This window comes from Zalophus californianus, chromosome 5, assembly GCF_009762305.2.
Source record: "Zalophus californianus isolate mZalCal1 chromosome 5, mZalCal1.pri.v2, whole genome shotgun sequence".
Lineage (NCBI taxonomy): Eukaryota > Metazoa > Chordata > Mammalia > Carnivora > Otariidae > Zalophus > Zalophus californianus.
The window spans coordinates 92,701,944-92,708,363 of record NC_045599.1 but is presented as its reverse complement, the minus strand read 5'-3'; the positions used below and the strand labels follow the sequence as shown (position 1 = coordinate 92,708,363).

At 42.2% G+C, this 6,420-nt stretch overlaps 1 pseudogene; it reads right to left on the bottom strand.

The window, feature by feature from the left end:
* Window positions 1–2,837: 2,837 nt before the first annotated feature.
* LOC118356965 lies at window positions 2,838–3,617 on the bottom strand (annotated as a pseudogene).
* Window positions 3,618–6,420: the final 2,803 nt, after the last annotated feature.

Genomic DNA, 6,420 nt, shown 5'->3' with positions numbered 1-6,420 from the left:
GAGCATATATCTCTTTGAGATACTGATTTCATTTCCTTCAGATGTGTACCCAGAAGTGGGATTGCTGCATCATAAGGTACTTCTATTTTTAATTTTTTGAGGAACCTCCCTAGTGTTTCCCGTAATGGCTGTACCAGTTTGCATTCTAATCAACAGTGCACAGTGGTTTCTTTTTCTCTACATTCTTACCAATGCTTTTATCTTTTGTCCTTTCAATAACAATCACTCTAGCGGGATGAAAGGAAAAAACTACATAATTGTTTCAATAGACGAAAAAGTTCAACATCCGTTCATGATAAAAACTCTCAACAAAATAGGTATAGAAGGAACTTATCCCAACACAATGAAGACCATATATTAAAAGCCCACAGCTGAGATTATAGTCAATGGGGGGAAATGGAAAGCTTTTCCTCTAAGCTCCAGTACAAGGCAAAGAGGCCCACTCTCACCACTTCTATTCAACATAGTACTGGAAGTCCTAGCCAGGGCAATTAGACAAGAAAAAGAAATAAAATGTATCCAAATAGGAAAAGAAAAAGTAAAATTATCTCATTTTGCTGATGACAGGATCGTGTATACAGAAAACACTAAAGACTCAAAAAGAAAAACCTGCTAGAACTAATAAACAAATTTGGTAAAGTTGCAGGATATGAAATCAACATACAAAAATCAGTTAATGTTTCTATATACAAACAACAAACTATCTGAAAAAGAAAAGCAAGAAAACAACTTCTTCACAATAGCAGCAAAAGAATAAAATACTTAGGAATAAAGTTAACCAAAACGATGAAAGACTTGTACACTGAAAAACATAAAACATTGATGAAGGCAATTAAAGAAGACACAGATAAATAAAAAGACATCCCATGTTCACAGATCGGAAGAACTAATATTGTTGAAATGTCCATATTACCCACAGTGATCTACAGTGTCAATGCAATCCCGCTCAGAATCCCCCAATGGCATTTTCACAGAAATATAAAAAGAATTCTAAAATTCATATGGAACCACAAGAGAACTCAAGTAGTCAAAGCAAGAGTATTGCTTTGCAAAGTATTGAGCAAGAAGAACAAAGTTGGACATACCATACTTCCCGATTTCAAACTATATGACAAAGCTACCATAAACAAACAGTATGGTACTGGCATTAAAAACAGACATATAGACTCGTGGAGTAAAATACAGAGCCCAGAAATAGGTCCATGCAACTACAGTCAACTGATCCTTGGCAAGGGTGCCAAAAACATACAATGGGGAAAGACAGTTCAATAAACAGTGCTGGGAAAGCTGGATATCCACATGCAGAAGAATGAAACTGGACCCTTATACCACATACAAAAATCAATTCAAAACGGCTTAAGAACTTAAACATAAGAACTGAAACCATAAAAAAACTAGAAGAAAGCATAGCAGAAAGCTTCTTGACTTTGGTCTGGGCAATGATTTTTTTGGATATGAAACCAAACACATAGGCAACTACAGCCAAAATCTTCTGCACAGCAAAGGAAACAATCAACAGACTAAAAAGGCAACCTATGCAAAGAGGGAAAATATTTGCAAACCATATATCTGATAAGGGGTTAATATCCAAAATATGTAAGGAAATCATACAACTCAATAAGAAAAAAAACCCCAAATAACACAATTAAAAATGGGCAAAGGACCTGAATAGACAAATTTTCCAAAGACATACAAATGGCCAACAGGTATATGAAAAGGGGCTCAACACTGATAATCATCAGGGAAATACAAAATCAAAGCCACAATGAGATATTACCTCATACCTGTTAAAATGGCCATTATCTAAAAGACAAGAATAACAAGTGTTGAGCAGGGTATGGAGAAAAGGGAACCCTTGCACACTGTTGGTGGGAATGTAAATTAGTGCAGTCACTATGAACAACAGTATGGAGTTTCTCCAAAAAATTAAAAATAGAACTACCATATGAGCAATTCCACTTCTGGGTATACATCCAAAGGAAATGAAATCAGTATCTCAAGGAGATACCTGCCCTCCCAATGTTCACTGCCGCATTATTCACAATAGCCAAGATATGGAAATGACGTAGGTGTCCATCAGTTACTGGGTAAAGAAAATGTGGTGTAGGGCTTCTTAACCACTCTATCCATTGCATTAAGAAGCGTCCCCATCATTGTCCCCAACAAATCTGATTCATTTAGACTGTTTTCACTAAATCTTTTTCTCAAAGGGACATTTGTTCACATTATCTTATTAGTAGTAGATGGCCTGACAAAACTTATCTTTGCAAGTATTAGTTCTGAATGCTTTATCTACAGGGTATGCCTGGTATTGAGGTCACTTAGAAGTGGTTTCTTTTGAAGGTTCTTTCTTCATCATATTCAACCTGAGTGATTTTATTTTGCAACTGCTTTTTGTGAATGAGGCCTGGTCTGATTTTGAGAAATCTAAAGCTTTTGGTTGCTGAAATTACAATCCCTCTTTCTTTCTTTCTTTCTTTTTTCTTTCTTTCTTTCTTTCTTTCTTTCTTTCTTTCTTTTTCTTTCTTTCTTTCTTTTTCTTTCCTTTCTTCTTTCCTTTCTTCTTCTTTCTTCCTTTCTTCCTTCTTCCTTTCTTCTTCTTCCTTTCTTTCCTTTCTTCCTTTCTTCCTTTCTTCCTTTCTTCCTTTCTTCTTTCTTCTTTCTTCTTCTTTCCTTCCTTCTTCTTTCTCTTTCTTTCTTTTCTTTCTTTCTTTTCTTTCTTTCTTTCTCTTTTTTCTTTCTTTCTTTCTTTCTTTCTTTCTTTCTTTTTCTTTCTTTCTTTCTTTCTTTCTTCTTTCTTTCTTTCTTTCTTTCTTTTTTTTTATGTCTGATCGTATTTATTTGTCGCTCATATAGAAAATCTCACTTTGACTGGACTCAGACTTAGAGGTAGAAGCTCTCAGAGAGGACAGCCTCCGTCTCTTGGCAATCTGTTCCTGGCGTTTTTCTTTGGCCTCCTTCATTCTCTTGGCCAAAAGTTTAGCATATTCTGCAGCCTCTTCCTTATTTTTCTTAGTGCGCTGCTTCTTCAAAGCAATACGCCGCCGTTTGTGCTGGAGGACTCGTGGAGTAACAAGACGCTGAATCTTAGGCGCTTTCGTTCTAGGTTTCTTCCCTTCTTTGTTTAGGGGCTTTCTCACAACATACTGGCGGACATCATCTTCTTTAGAGAGATTGAAAAGTTTGCGGATTCTGCTGGCTCTTTTGGGCCCCAGGCGACGAGGCACAGTAGTATCAGTGAGTCCAGGAATATCCTTCTCCCCTTGTTTTTACAACGACCAAGTTGAGAACACTGAGATTGGCATCCACAATGCAACCCTGAAGAGATTTGCGCTTTCTCTCTCCAGTCCGCCTTGGTCTATAGCAGCAATGCCCCTTACTCAGCAGCAGGCGGACACGACCATGGGTCAAGACACCCTGCTTCATGGGGAAGCCTTGTTTGTCACTGCCACCACTGATTCGGACCACATAACCCTTCCATTCTTCACCCAGAGCATCAGCAGCAACTTCTGTGGCCATACGCTTCTCATAAAAGGTACGAAGTTTGCGTTCATCGTCCACTTCAATGAGTTTCTGGCAGCCAGTAGCTGGGAAAGAGATGTTCAGCTTCATCCTGAAGCAGGCTACCACCTCCGAGGCGCCACGAAAAAGAGCACGATTCCTCTTTCTTATCTACCATAGAGATCTATGGTGTGGACATGAACCCAATGGGACACACTCAACATTTTAAGGGCTTCTTAGTGTTCCATTGTGGGAGTGTTTCTATTTTACTTAACCAATGCCCTATTGCTTGACATTAGTTAGGATTCTGGTCTTTTACTGTTATAGTTAGTGCTGCTATAAATTTTCTTATACGTGCATCTTTGTGCACTTATCCAATTATTTCCAAGAGTAAAATTTACTGTGTCTAACTTTGAAGCAACTGCCAACAATTTAAAGAAAAATCACATTCTCATAAAAATCTGATTTCTGACTGTGGTTGACAAGTAAAGCAATCTGGCTGTCCAGGGTCTTCCTGGGGATGATCACAGCTGCCAGGGGCCTGCTCCCCCTAGAAGTTGGTTCCTTATGATCTTTGCCGATTCTTGCTCCGTTTGTGAGAACTGGCTGGCTTTTGTAGATTCTGAGTTTACAAACTCTGGTTTTAATCTTTGCTGATTTGAAGGCTTTACGGTGACATCTGGTTGAAATTTTAATTTACATCTACAAAATTATTAATGCAAGTGATCCTGTCTTCATGCTTTTATTAGCTGTTGGTGTGTCTTATTTTGTGACTTGCCTGTTCATGTTCTTTGCTCTGTTTTCTACTGGGTTGCCTGTAAGAGCTCTTTGTCTATTTAAAGTTAAAAGAAAAGGAAAAAGCATCTCTGCCCTAAATTAGCCTGACTGGGAGATCAGACAAATATTGGCTGCCTTGTGCATACCCAGGAAGCTTCTGAAGTTGTCTGAGCCCAGGTTTGAGGGGCAGAAGCGGACATATGGGCAAGCAGGTGAGTAGCCTGTCCCTCCATTAGCCATGCCTGGACGTGACTTGAGCGGGAAAGGATACATGGACTGTAGGCGGAATCTCTGAATAATATTTTCAGTCAACCTTCTGCCCCTTGATATGACCATTGTTTTACGGCCCATGGAGGTACTCTGGTCAAATGGATCTCAGTTTTAATCCCAGCTCCACTACCTCCTAGCTGTATGATGTTAGGTGAGTCACTTCACCTCTCTGAGATTTTCTTTCCTTCCTCATGCTGTCTCATGCTTGCTAAAGCCAGGAGGCTTGGTGGAGCAGCAGGTCCTTCCAGCCATAGCCTCAAAGAAAGGAAAAACAAAACAAAACAAAAGTCCTGTATTAGGAGAAATAAGTTTGAAAATGTAGACTGAACACTGACATTTATTCCCCTTGCGCCTCAGTTTCCCCATCTGTAAACAAGGGTCTTGGATGCTGCGAGGGTCCAGAATGAGGATTAAAAATTGCCTGCTGTCACTGTATCTTGAATTCCTGGTTAAGTCAATCACTTACATTGGATACATTCGGTTCGGTTCAGTTTATTTCATCTTGATTTAGGTCATAACCATGACCTGAGCCCCTTTGATGCACCAGGCACCAGACAGATCAGCAGCTTCAGAAAGGGGCAGAAAAGGTGGGGTCCCCACCCCCACAATACCCATAGCTAGACCCAGGAAAATTTCTGGGACCAGGAGGTGTTTACTGAGCTGTGGGTGGAGGAACAGTGGTCTTCGCAAAGACATTAAGGAACCTGGGCTTCCTTAAGGGGAGAAAGGTTTTGATCAGAGGACTGATAAGGTCAGATCTGCATCTTCCAAACATCTGCATCTGCATCTCTGGCTGCAGAAAGGATGCTGAGGGTGGACTGGAGCGAGGGAGGCCAGTGAGGAGGCGAGTAGGGATGGGGAGAGGAGGTGGTCTGAGGGTAGTTCTGGAGGCCAAATGCTGGCTTGGATGCTGGATGAGAGAGAAAGGAAGGCAAGGAGGGTGGCAGCCAGCTCCCTGCTCCGGGTGGGGCGTGCGAGAGCAGCTCCGGAGGGACGCAGACAGCCTGGTGAATGGGGTGGTTGAGGATATTTGGCGGGGATGACCCTCTGAAGCCCTGGAGGATGGACTCGACAGCAGATCTGTCATCGCACTGTGGCCCAGCCGTTGGGTGAAAGAGACCAAGAAGGTGGAAGGTGCTAGAGAGAGAACAGGGCAGAGGCAGGGGCAGTGGGGAAGGGGCTGCCGGGCTAGAGAGGGGTGGCAATCTACACGAGGTAACCAGGGACGATCTCACTGGGAAGTAGGCTTGGGAAAAAACTGTCGCTCTGTCCTTGAATCCACCCATCCATTCATTTATATGTGCAGCGATGTCCAGGGAGGGGCAGCTAAGGAGGCCACTGCAGAACTCACCCTAGGATCCACTGGAGGCATTCATTCTCTGAGGGTGAGTCTAAGCAGAAGCAGGGGATCTTCCCCTGGCCAGGGAAGGGGGGCAGAGTAGGGAACCTCCAAACCTAGCAGCATCCCCCACCAGCTTGCTTTCAGGAATCACCAAAAACAATTACAAAAAAAAGCAGGACAGCTGTTGTTTTACTTGGGATTTTTTTTTCTATTTATACATTTATAAATCAGGTCTTCTTTTCAACTTTATTTCAAAGGCCCGTGGTGCATCATTCCCCAGTCCCCCAGCCCTGGCTCGTCGTGCTGTCCCCTCCCTGTGGCCTGGCTGGCCTCTGGCTTTTATCGTTTTTAGAATGGCTGCGTACAAGCCTGTCCCCTGCAGTGAGCAGGCTGGAACACAAGATCATGAAGCACAGTTGCCAAGAAAACATCCACAAACTTCAGAGGCTCAGGCCTAGATTCAAATCCCTGCTCTGTGTCTGGCCTGCCATGTGGCCACTGGGGAGGCCTCGTCACTTCTCCGTTTCCAT